At 45.1% G+C, this 13,739-nt stretch overlaps 1 protein-coding gene across 2 annotated transcripts in view; it reads left to right on the top strand.

Annotated features, from left to right (window-relative positions):
• Positions 1 to 5,233: 5,233 nt before the first annotated feature.
• LOC139765990 (uncharacterized) overlaps positions 5,234 to 13,739 on the top strand; it is a 332,498-nt gene continuing 323,992 nt past the window's right edge. Inside the window, exon 1 of one of the 2 annotated variants that reach the window (XM_071694025.1) lies at positions 5,234 to 5,537. The gene's annotated coding sequence lies outside the window, so the exon portion shown is untranslated. The remainder of the gene's footprint in view (positions 5,538 to 13,739) is intronic. The other variant, XM_071694026.1, reaches the window with a different exon arrangement.

The raw sequence follows: 13,739 nt of genomic DNA, 5'->3' as shown, positions 1-13,739 counted from the left end.
CTGTCGTTGCACTTAATTAAGTAAGGGCTGGAACTTCGCCATTGCTGAAGTTAAATTCCTGAGGCTTTGAATGTAATCCAACGCGAGAGATTAATTAACATGATCCCCAGTCGTGTTAATGAAACACATTAAGACGAAGTTAAGACACGGGGAGAGAGAGAGAGAGAGAGAGAGAGAGAGAGAGAGAGAGAGAGAGAGAGAGAGAGAGAGAGAGAGAGATTCGTCGTATTATTTTTTTTCTTCTCTCTCGATATTCCTAAAAGAACGACCAAACACTGGCGTTGTTGATATCCAAGAACCCGGCCCGATTTTCCTTTAGTATTTACAGGTTGGTTTATTCTCCACGTCTCGTATTCAGTCTTTTTCAATGTGTGTATGAATAATAATAAAAAAGAAAAAATTCTCTTATTTTCCCCCCTGTTCTCACGCTATATTTCCTTGGGTATATTCTGAAATGGTGGCGGCGGTGGTGGTGGAAATTATTTTTTCCCCTCCCACCCCATACCCCGCTCTCCTCCTCCTCCTCCTCCTTCTCCCATCTTAATTACCTTCCCTGCCGATGCCACGGGAGAAGGTAATTCAAAAAAGCAGAGGAGAAGAAATTTATGATAATTGAGCGTGTCAAGAAATTACATTTAGAAAGAGGCGGGGAAAAAAGTGGGAATATTGGGCACTTGGGGGGGACCAATTTTTTTCCTCTCTCTCTCTCTCTCTCTCTCTCTCTCTCTCTCTCTCTCTCTCTCTCTCTCTCTCTCTCTCTCTCTCTCTCTCTCCAGAATTCCTATGAGACTTTTCCACTTGGGTTTTTATAAGTGGTTATAAGTTGTTAAGTGTCGAGGGTCGAGTTTAGCAATAAGTGTGTTGTGGAAGTGGAGGATATATATATATATATATATATATATATATATATATATATATATATATATATATATATATATATATATATATATATATAAACGCATACTTATAGAGTCATTATAAGAATGTCGTTGTTGTATGTATATATACGTTTTTTTTTTATGGATGGGACATTGAGGATGTGTTTGTGTGTGTGAGGTTGGGTCTACATGTTGGAGACTGGAGGTGTGTGTTTTTTGGCGACACCCTCCGTATTTCCTCCCTCACCCAACACTTGACGCCCCTCCATCCTGTGTGTGTGTGTGTGTGTGTGTGTGTGTGTGTGTGTGTGTGTGTGTATGTGGGGGTGTGGGGGTGGTGTTCGCCCAGCTGAATGACCATGATGACTTGTAAGTAAATGTTTGAAAGAGGGAATGAATGTTTAATATATGCCAGCGAGCGGAGCACCATTGCCCTTGCATGTTGCAATGACAGTTGTGCAATGGTGATGATTGTGGAGGGGGGGAGGGAGGTAAGGGGAAGGGAGGTGAATTTGGACCCTCTGGAGATGTGCAGGGGGGGGGGTTGTGGTTATGAATGTATATATATATATATATATATATATATATATATATATATATATATATATACACATTTATGTATGCGTGTCTATACATATACAGAGGTTGGAGAATGTGTATATTGGCTCATTCATTCTCTTGTCCATACATGGACAGTTTACATAGTTTTACCGAGCCATATATACATATTCGTGTGTATATACATATACGTGTGTATATAGGTATAGTCTCGTATACGTCCTCCTGTCTCTCCCCCTTATAAGAGACAGTCCTGTGGTGGGTTGTGGTGGGCTGTGGTGGTGGGTAGTGTGTTGTCGGGGTGGGCATAGAGAGTTCTATTCTACAAGCAAGTGACCTCACAGCTTCAACTGGTCAACAAGCAAGTGACCTCACAGCTTCAACTGGTCAACAAGCAAGTGACCTCACAGCTTCAACAGGTCAACAAGCAAGTGACCTCACAGCTTCAACAGGTCAACAAGCAAGTGACCTCACAGCTTCAACATCAACACACCGCCTCAGGTCCTCAGTACTGGCTAATACAACGGGTGTCAGAGCTCGGGGAAATAAAACGCTATCAGACGAGAATTGTCGGGGAAATAAAGCGATATATGAAATGAGAATGGTCAAGTGTGTGTGAGAGAGACATGTGTTATCAACCACACGTTTAAGACGGGATACGAAGGGTCGACATAGCCTTTTTGCCATCGGAAGTAGCCTGTTGTGTCCTCTCTCTCTCTCTCTCTCTCTCTCTCTCTCTCTCTCTCTCTCTCTCTCTCTCTCTCTCTCTCTCTCTCTCTCTCTCCATCTCTCACTCCTGCCCTCGCCTCAGAAGTAGCCTGTTGTGTCCTCTCTCTCTCTCTCTCTCTCTCTCTCTCTCTCTCTCTCTCTCTCTCTCTCTCTCTCTCTCTCTCTCTCTCTCTCTCTCACTGCCATCGCCTCAGTGAGTGCAAAGACACAAGGGTTTCCGTCCGCTCGTTCGACGACAACCACCCCAGGAAGGGATAACAAACACAAGTTGGCTGCTGAAGTCATCACTGTTGACTTTCAACAACTCACCAACCCACTAAACCCACCCACCCCTTCCCCACCCACCCTCCTCCTTAGGCGCTTCTCCTCATTATGTTAATGAGCGTGTCTCCCATCTTGATCCTCTCGGCCAAGAGCGAGAGAAATCGCTCACACACACACACACACACACACACACACACACACAAAGGTGCTGGTCGCCCGTCTACCTTCCCAGGTTCGTCGCCGGTGTTCAACAAGGGTGATAAAGTAAGTCTCAGACACTTGACTTGAAGATTTGATGCCTTCCTCCCGGTTTAGAAAAAAAGATAAACAGTTTAAAGTTGATTAGTACCTCACCAGTTATACCTACGTTGTGCTTTAGGTGATCGTGGTTAGGTGGAGAGGTATCATGGGGGCAGGAAAGGTAGGCGATGCGATGGAGGTTACAGAATAATGCTTGTGGGGACAGAGTGACTGCACGTCAAGCAGAGAAGAGGAGGAAGTCTCCTCCATCCTTGATACCACAGGAAGTAGGTTTTCACTGTCACCTTCCAATGCCTTGGCTCATCCAAGTGTTATGGAGAAATGATGATATCAAAAAGATCTGAGCGTCTTGGCGTTCTATTGATAGCGAATTTATTTTTTTTTGCTCCCTTTTCTGTAAGGATTAGAATTTCTCGATCTTGAAACTCAGCCTCGTGCGTTATAGTCATTTGATATACCTGGTTTTAAACTCCACCAGACTTAACGCTCATTTGAAATTACACTCCCCAGGCGTGCACGGGTCACACTTTTCCGTCTGCGTTTTGGAAACCGCCCTGCTCTTCCATCATTGTAAACACCTTTTTAACACACAGACACACACACACACACACACACACACACATATATATATATATATATATATATATATATATATATATATATATATATATATATATATATTGGAAAGGATCACAAATTTGCGCGTGATCAGGATATTCCTATGAGTCCACGGGGAAAATGAAACACGATAAGTTCCCAAGTGCACTTTCGTGTAATAACCACATCATCAGGGGAGACACAAGAGAGAAATATGACAGTCAGTCGATATACAACGAAGAGACGAAGCTAGGACGCCATTTGGTAAACATGCGATTGGTAATACTGGAAGTCACGTGGTTGGTAATGCTGGTGTCGTTTAGTTGGTAATACTGGAACTCACATGGTTGGTGTTCAACTCAAGTTTTCTATAATCATCACAGATCAATTTTTTGTCTCTAAATCATTCCTTTCTGGTCTCTTGATGAGGAATATCATTCCTCCTCCCATATCTCATTTTCTGGCATTTCTCATCACCCAGACTCAGTTTCTGTTGTCTTAGCAGCTCGCCTGTCTGTCTTACTCCTGTATTCACAATTTAGCTTTTTTTTTCTTTCTTTTTTCACATTTTCTTTTTCGCTCTCTCGATCGTGGAATTCAACTTTCCCCAACACAGTTGACACCCTCAAACTGTCTTCTTCATTACGTTCATCTCTCTCTCTCTCTCTCTCTCTCTCTCTCTCTCTCTCTCTCTCTCTCTCTCTCTCTCTAGTACGCCTGTATGTCTTCCTTCAGCTGCCATGCTCCTTCTCCACCTCTTCCTTCCAATGTAGTCTTTCCTCAACGCCCCCTCCCCCCCCCCCTGCCTTCCATCCCTAGCATTTGTCTTCCTCCGTCAGTAAATTCTGTATGCCTTCCAGCATTACGACTGCGCATGTGTACATGCAACATTACGCTGTGGGCAAATGTGAAGCGTTGCAGGGCGTGGATGGGCGTGGATGTGAGAGCTGACGCGGGTAAGGAGGGGAGGGAATTGTGAGCAAATTGTGGACGTGGTTGTCGCCATGTGAAGCGTAGTTTTTGGGACAAATATGATACGCGGACGTGGCAGGGTTGGCTAGCGCTGTTGCGTAAGTATATATATCGACGCCCGGACCATGTATGGTTGCTTTGTCGCTGCGGGCGTAAGTTTCGGGCGTGGATGTTGCCGCCGTAAAGTGCGGGCGTGGTGGGCGGGTGTATAAAGCGCGGTGTTTGCGGCGATAGGAAGCAAGGGACGTGTGGGGGAGAGAGGAGGTGGAGGAGGAGGAGGAGGAGGTGGGGTGTGGGCGTTGATCCTAATAATCGTATGGTTCCCGGCGCTTCTCATGTTTATTCGCGTATGCATCGCCAAGCGTCCCATGTTATGCGTAGCGATGCAATGCATCTTACCCCGCCGCCCCCCCTCCCGCCGATGGTAAACCACCGCCAAGTAAGGTTTTAAAAAGAACCACAAAATCGCTTTAGTGGAAATATTTTTGCGTGCACCAAGGTCATGCAACACGAACGAACGCTCTCAGATGCTAGAATGAGACGTTAAACGGATTCCTTTCCCTGTTTACTCGCTGATCCGCTTTCATTAAAGTTTTGGGAACCGCAGTATCATTTGACTTGCGCTACATCGCTTTTATCTACATGATCGGGCAATCCTTTGTGCCCGTCGCCCCGTAACACAGCGGGTTAATGTTCCGACGAGGTAAAAAAAAACACTATGATCATCCCAACCTTGGGCGCCGCTGCCGGGCGTATGAGTCTTTGACGGCGTCTACGCTCGCTCTCATCTCAGGACTGTATTTAATATCTCCATTCCTCCTGTGAACGTTTTTTCTATCATTCAGTAATGCAGACGTGTTCGTTTCGTAAAATGGGTAAGCCCCGGGTGTGTTGCGACAGATAATTGAATCTTATGTCCGTACGACAAGTGCTTAGTATGACTTTGACATGGGGAAAGATAACCTTGCCTCTTCAGTTTGTTTACAGTCAAGGAGAGGTAGGGAGATACTACCTTGCTCTCAGCCCTCCTTCTATGAAAAGGCCGTGTTTTCATATTTGTGGCGTACTTACCCAAAGGTTTAGGGAAAAGTGAACGGATATCCAGATAGGCTAGTGAATGACCACTTTTTACCTCGTCAGCGCGTGTGATACATTTGCAAGTGTTGTTCGGCAGAAATTACCAGTGAGAGTGACAAGTGCTGTTGCTGCTGGCGCTGCTGCATGCTCTCAGGACAGGAGGAGGCCACCAGCCATAAGGATTAACTTCCTCCTTCGCAGGTGAGATTCTAAGCCGTATTATGCTCCTGGGAGATTTAAGTAGGAGAAGCGAAAATTGGAATGTATCTTTGATTGTAATTGGTACGCCCCGTGTATTTTAGGTCTCACCCATTATATGTGTATTTGCTTCAGTTAAATTTTATATATACGTATGTTTATTTATTCGGGGTCATCGTTTTTCGTGTAGTTTCAGTGCCCGTGCAAGGGAGAAACTCATACATCTGTTGATTCTTGGAGTTCCCGAAAACGCAGACGCTGGAGACTGACCCCCAGGGTGAATATTTAGGTGAGGACATGGCTATATTGATTCCATTCCTAGCGAGTCAAGTTGGGCGTCAATTCAACGACAGGTCGCATCAGGGGAAGCCTTAAGAAGAGTGTTGGCGTTACTTTCGTCATTGCGACGGTCATCGCAAGAACAGGACGAGGCTCGTAATATCAGTGACGTAACTGAAGTAACCAGCGTGTAATTTTGCACGGTCAACGCTAGAATCCACACACACACACACACACACACACACACACACACACACATTCTTTTTTATTATCCTTTTTCTTGTTCCACTCAGGAATTATTGGCATTTCCGAGTTTGAAATTGATATCATCTCGTGTATCCGCATTATTTTCCCACTGCCCGACACAGCTTTTACGTTCGCATCTTGTACGTAAATCTCTCGTCAGTTTAGGCGCCCGTTCATCGAAGTTTCTCTTCCCGTCAAAGCATCGCTGCGGACGCAGAGGTTTTCGCACGGTTGGGTCTATTTTTGGGGGGCGGCCCGGCAGAAAGTTAATCGTATTCACGATTTATTATTATTTTTTTTATTTGAGGGAGGAGGGAGGTGGTGATGGGGGGAATCTCCTTCTTTTTTTTTGAGGCGTTCACTGTGCCAAGAGCCGAGTCGCATCGTTAGTCTATTTTTTTTTTTTCTTCGTTGCTTATTCCGATGGCAGAAATCTCGTGTGTGCTGAATACAGTTAGTTTACATTTAATTCTATGGTTATGTCCTGTTATTTGCGTCGTGTGATTTATGTAATTGTAGGTGAACTGTTGTTAGCTTTTAAGTGAGATAAGAGTGTATTTCTCTATCATGAAAAAAAAATATGCACCCATCTTATTTCATGTTTTTGGGTCGGCAATAAGTAACATTTCCTTTATAATCTTACATGATAAGCGTGGTTAATAGTATGGTATTAAATTCTTTGGTATATAGAATACTGTGTATTAGTGCGGTTTGGAACGCTCCTTCCGCGTCCCTTCTGGTGTATTCTCCGAGTGTATTTTTCGTGGATGTATTTCGGCCTGTATTTTTTGGCACTGATGCCTCTGAGTTTTAAAAGTACACTCATATTGAACATTTGTTCACGTCTCGGTCTTCCGCTACAGATACGCTGTTCTCGATGTGAAGTAGGATTTCTATAGCCTAGAGTTGTGCACCATGCGTGTATATGCAGATTAGCATGGTGGACCAAGTTAACTTGCACCGTTTCTCCACCACGTCGTCTTCTCCTTCCTGATGTCACTGTTGCTAGGGAAAAACGCGCCAAAAAAAAAAGAAGTGGGAGAAAGGTTCCTTTGCACGCTTGACTTATCTTTTTTTTTTTTCAGATTAACCACAAAATATTGTTCTCAGATCCATATACTTCCCCTGTACGGTACGACCTTCTTTATATCTTTTTTTTTTCTTTTTTTCGTGCCTCGAGGGACCAGTTTATTGGGCAGACCTCCTCCCCTCCCTCTCCTCCACTCCTCCCGGCCGTCCCCACGCCCTCCGTTGCAACATCTCGCCAGAAGGGTAGAGCGCCGCTTCCCCAGTGGTGGTGGTGGTTCATGGAGCAGCAGTAGCCCAGGCCCATTATCGTGGCTCCGCGGTGGTCCCGCCGTGTTTTAAGATCCAGCCAGCGTTTCTTCATTCACAATTGAGCGCATGGAATGTTATGTGTAGCATCAAGTCTTATCTATTATCATACCCTCACGCACTGCATATATATATATATATATATATATATATATATATATATATATATATATATATATATATATATATATATAATATATTCACTTTTTTTGTTTTGTTTTTGCTGTATCGAATTTGCGTTTTCCTAGGGTTTAACATCGGGGACCGCACACTCCCTCATGGTGAAGTGCGTGGTGTCCAAATACGCTTTAGAGCGGGTCAGGTCAGCAGCACCTGGACCAGTTGGAACCCTCAAGTCAGTAGTAGTCTGTCCACTGTTGTCTGGCTGTTCACCAGCACAAGCACCAGGAGGAAAGAAGAGGAGAGGAGGAGGAGCGCGTTCGAAAACATTACCCCGTGTGTTTATTTTTGGCCTTGGTTTCAAATGGTAGTCTCTACACCTCCCATCCATCCATCCATTCCACTCCACCCACCCACCCATCAAGTCTCCGGACACACACCACCCCTCTTCTTTACCCACCCCCCTTCCCTTGTTTTACTGCAGGATATACAAATGTATTTTTCCCCCAGATGCGTTGGTCCAATTGTGTGACGTACATCCCAGTCACTTTGCACGGCTTTTCGACACACTCGCTCCTTATTAAGATGTTAGGAGAGTCGTGTGTTTACATGTGCAATATAGTGTTGTATTTAGAGTTGGTGGACTATTGTTGTTTTGTGCTTGTCGAGCAGTTTCATTTATTGTCTGTGTGTATTTCATTCTTTCTTGTCTGTGTGTATTTCATTCTTTCTTGTCTGTGTGTATTTCATTGTTTCTTGTCTGTGTGTATTTCATTGTTTCTTGTCTGTGTATTTCTTTGTTTCTTGTCTGTGTGTATTTCATTGTTTCTTGTCTGTGTATTTCTTTGTTTCTTGTCTGTGTGTATTTCATTGTTTCTTGTCTGTGTGTATTTCATTGTTTCTTGTTTAGTGTGTATTTCATTGTTTCTCGTCTGTGTGTATTTCATTGTTTCTCGTCTGTGTGTATTTCATTGTTTCTCGTCTGTGTGTACGTCATTGTTTCATGTCTAGTGTGTATTTCATTGTTTCTTGTCTGTGTGTATTTCATTGTTTCTTGTTTAGTGTGTATTTCATTGTTTCTTGTCTGTGTGTATTTCATTGTTTCTTTGTGTGTATTTCATTGTTTCTTGTCTGTGTGCATTTCATTGTTTCTTGTCTGTGTATTTCATTGTTTCTTGTCTGTGTGCATTTCATTGTTTCTTGTCTGTGTGTATTTCATTGTTTCACGTCTAGTGTGTATTTCTTTGTTTCATGTCTAGTGCGTGTTTCATTGTTTCATGTCTAGTGTGTATTTCATTGTTTCATGTCTAGTGTGTATTTCTTTGTTTCATGTCTAGTGTGTATTTCTTTGTTTCATGTCTAGTGTGTATTTCTTTCTTTCGTGTCTAGTGTGTATTTCATTGTTTCATGTTTAGTGTGTATTTCATTGTTTCATGTCTAGTGTGTATTTCATTGTTTCTCGTCTGTGTGTATGTCATTGTTTCATACGGTATTAAATGTTTTCTAATACGTTATGTGCGGCTGGTGGTGGAATTCAGTCCCGTCTGCCTCTTCTATCAAGTTTCAGGGGCAGGTCTTTAACCCCGTGGGTCAGGTTCGAGCCAGGGCTGCCTGGTTGCCGGCGCATATTACGCAGTCACTTTCTAGTTTGAGTTAGAATTTGAATTTTGAATAGCTCACACGCACTGAAGGAATATATTCTCCAGTTTGACTTAACCTTCTGTTTTCGATCTGGTTTCATTTTTTTTTTTTATGTATATAAAAAAGTTTTGTTTTCTGCTTCCATTTTTCATTGATTTGTAGTGTTCATTTCTTTTTTTTTTGAATGATCATCAGCGAATAACTTCGTTGCTAACTGTCTCTCTCTCGAGAGTCCGTTGAACGAAATGGGATTACATCAGGATCATCATGTATAATTACCTTACCGTTTGATTTATTATTATTTTTACCGTATGATTATCATTATTATTGTAGTGTGATGTCATTTTCTTGCTATGACCTTAGAGCTGTACTGTCCTGCGTATTATGCTTGTGCTCAACGCGTCATTCGTTTATAGATGGAGATATCAAGTTATTCACACCAGTGTATTGTGTCGTTTAGCGTCACGATGTGATTGGCTAATCGTTGTGTGTGTGTGTGTGTGTGTGTGTGTGTGTGTGTGTGTGTGTGTGTGTGTCTACACCCGCAGTAGTTTCGAAGTGATTTACGATGCATTTTGTCGTTTGCTTTTTACCTCCGTGAACGATTACGTTTTGTAGGAATCATCTTGATAATCTTTTGCCCTCTTCTTCCCTCTCTGCGTTATGTGCGTGTGTACTAATCAGTGCGTGTCGAACTTCACGGATCCAGATTTAGAACGCTAAAATCAACAGCGAAGGATTAGGTAGGAAAGGTACCATTAGTTAAGGATTAGGAAGGACAGGTACCTCCAGTTAAGGATTAGGAAGGACAGGTACCTCCAGTTAAGGATTAGGAAGGACAGGTACCTCCAGTTAAGGATTAGGAAGGACAGGTACCTCCAGTTAATGATTAGAAAGGACAGGTACCTCCAGTTAAGGATTAGGAAGGACAGGTACCTCCAGTTAAGGATTAGAAAGGACAGGTACCTCCAGTTAAGGATTAGGAAGGACTGGTACCTCCAGTTAAGGATTAGAAAGGACAGGTACCTCCAGTTAAGGATTAGGATGGACAGGTACCTCCAGTTAAGGATTAGGATGGACAGGTACCTCCAGTTAAGGATTAGGATGGACAGGTACCTCCAGTTAAGGATTAGAAAGGACAGGTACCTCCAGTTAAGGATTAGAAAGGAAAGTTACCTCCAATTAAGGATCCAATATGACCCATTGTCATGGCCGCTCGTATATCACTGACCCCCGCCCCCTGTATGTGAATTTCTAAAAGGACTTACTATCCGAAGACTCAAATGTGAAGCACAGAGCATCAGAAAACGTGACGTGGTAGCCGACGATGCCGAACGCGCGCATTGAGGCACAGGGTCTCATGAAATGTGGCGTGTGGCAACGAGACCCATAGAAAAAAAGCCTATGTAGAATTTCGGCCCAGGTAAATTTGGGGTAAAGAAAAGGGGAAAATCAAAACAAACCCCGCTGTGACTCTCGTGGTGTTAGGGTAAGAGAGTTTGCCATAGTCACCTCGTGAGAGGGAAGTCATAGAGTATTTTCGTCTCATTCTACTTGAGACGGTAGGTCTCTCCGAAGGGGGAGAGAGGATGAACAGCTGGGTTGACTGTGGGCCAAATCAGTGTCAGCAACGCTATACAGCTGCGCTATGGAGGCCCGTAAGACTCGTTGTTAGGTGACAAGTGTGCTTCACGTATCGCCGTAAGACGGTGTGGGGGAGGTGTGTGTGTTTGGGGGGGGGGGGGGTCATGAGAGAAGTAGCCCCTTCCCTTGGTCCGTAGAGATGTTCTGGAAGATGTGAGATAAGGTCCGAGCGAAGTTAGACAATAAGGCATCGGTGGGTGCTTTGGTCTCCTCCATCGGAGGGAAATGAGGGAGAGAGAGAGAGAGAGTTGGTTGGGACGTGTCCACTGTGGCTTCAGAATTAAGTGGGAGGAGGGAGAGAGGGAGGGAATGATGGGTAGCGACCCTACAGTAACATAGGAGCACCTGGGTTTGAGACGCAGGAGGGTTCCAATGACCCCCTCAGCCCATCTCTCTCTCTCTCTCTCTCTCTCTCTCTCTCTCTCTCTCTCTCTCTCTCTCTCTCTCCTCTTCCTTCACCGCCACTCCCAAGACTCCTTCAAGCCAAACCCCCGCCTTACCCACCCACCCACCCAAATCTTTTCGTTTCCCAAAAACCTTTTTTTCCTTTCGTCTTTTTATTTCCCCCTTCTGATCAACAAACGAGACATTTTCGAGGCTTGATCTGCGGCCTCCAGAGGGGAGGACGGCAGACCCTGAGATTGCTCTGGGGAAAGGTGGACATGTACGAGGCGATGGGACGTAATTTGCTCCTTAGTCGCTCCTCCAAGGTCGCGTTGTAAACATAGAGTGGCCAGGTCCCTCAGGCGGAGAGGGACATTGGGATGAAGCGGAGAGGGACATTGGAATGAAGCGGAGAGGAACATTGGAATGAAGCGGAGAGGAACATTGGAATGAAGCGGAGAGGAACATTGGAATGAAGCGGAGAGGAACATTGGAATGAAGCGGAGAGGAACATTGGGATTAAGCGGAGAGGAACATTGGAATGAAGCGGAGAAGAAACCTTGGAATGAAGTGGAGAGGAACCTTTGGGTCAAGTGGGGAGGACCCCTTTTCTGAAACAGTTGCAGGGGTAATCCCGGATCCCCATTTTCTAAGAACTCTTCCTACGCCTTACAAGTCTCTCTCTCAGTGTTCTTATTCCTCGTTAGATCCTATCGGTTGTATACCTGCAGCGCACGCGAGTGCAGTGTGCGTCGGGCGGGTGGTATACAGTCCCGGGCTACAGTGTACATGACCTTTTCATGGCCCCGATCAGATCCCCCTTTCAAATCCTCGTTCCACGTTCAGACCTGACTCGCTTTTAACACACACACACACACACACACACACACAAGCACGCACGCACGCACACACGCACGCACGCACGCACGCACGCACACACACACACACGCACGCACGCACGCACGCACGCACACACGCACGCACGCACACACACACACACACACACACACACACACACACACACACACATATACATACATACATACATACATACACACACGCACGCACGCACGCACGCACGCACGCACACACACACACACACACACACACACACACACACACGTACATACACACACAGACACACACAGACACACACATACATACATACATACATACATACATACATACATACATACACACACACACACACACACACACACACACACACACACACACACACACACACACGCCCCGCGTGGGATGTAAACTTCAGTCCTTCATTAACATTATCATAATCAGTCATTACATTTCCCAACAGAAGATACAGACAAGGAACACGTACGTGTATGACCGTTCGTTGTACGTTACGCCGGATCGAGAGCGTCCGGCAGGGGTTGAATGATCAAGTTGTGGATGAGAGTTTTGTGATGAAAGAGGAAAATAGAAATGAAAAAAAGGGGGGGCGACAGATCTTTAATAAGGTCCCGGTAATAAGTTAATGACCAGGTCAAGGTAAACCAAACACACCCCCCCCACCACTACCCCCCCCCCCCCGCCCAGGCCGACACCGTGACCTGACACTTCCCCTTCCCTCCTCCCCCCCCCCCTCATTCCCCCCCCCTCCTTCCCCCCCCAACTCCCTCGTCATTAAATTTTATGGCGACGTCCGGCAGCGGTAAACGGCGCCGTGACGTCACCGCCACGTGCGTCAATAGTGCTTTGGTGACGTCACTGACAACTCCCTCTCTCTGTGTGTGACGTTACCGACCGACCGACCGACCCACCCTACCCCCTCCCCACCCCGTGCAGGGGGTTGCGTCATCGACCGAAAAGTGACATATTGGTGACGTCACTGTGCTCTTGACGTCACGCCTGTCATTGATTCGCCAGTGTGTCAACAAACGAACTGGGATGAATATTTTGCCAAGCTCTCAGAAAAGAAAAAAAAAAACTTTTATTTATTATTTTTTTTTTCCAGTGATCGTCATTAATACGAATCTCGTCGTTTTCTTTTTAATTCTCGGCGTTAATTATGGTGCTTTTATTGTCGGCATAATAACGCGCACGGTCCTCATTATGGGGGGGTGGGTGTCGTGTGTTATATAATTACGGTTTCCCTTTGTTGGTGTTGTGAACGGCGTTTTGTTGACGTGTCCGTATTGTGTCTTTTGATATTAGTAATGTGTGTGTGGCATTACCTGTGTGTGTGTGCGTGTGTGTGTGTGTGTGTGTGTGTGTGTGTGTGTGTGGCATTACCTGTGTGTGTGTGTGTGTGTGTGTGTGTGGCATTACCTGTGTGTGTGTGTGTGTGTGTGTGTGTGTGTGTGTGTGTGGCATTACCTGTGTGTGTGTGTGTGTGTGTGTGTGTGGCATTACCTGTGTGTGTGTGTGTGTGTGTGTGTGTGGCATTACCTGTGTGTGTGTGTGTGGGGCATTACCTGTGTGTGTGTGTGTGTGGCATTACCTGTGTGTGTGTGTGTGTATGTGTGTGTGTGTGTGTGTGTGTGTGTGTGTGTGTGTGTGTGTGTGTGTGGCATTACCTGTGTGTGTGTGTGT

The sequence above is a fragment of the Panulirus ornatus genome, chromosome 56 (genome assembly GCF_036320965.1).
Source record: "Panulirus ornatus isolate Po-2019 chromosome 56, ASM3632096v1, whole genome shotgun sequence".
Lineage (NCBI taxonomy): Eukaryota > Metazoa > Arthropoda > Malacostraca > Decapoda > Palinuridae > Panulirus > Panulirus ornatus.
This window is presented reverse-complemented; position numbering and strand designations above follow the sequence as displayed.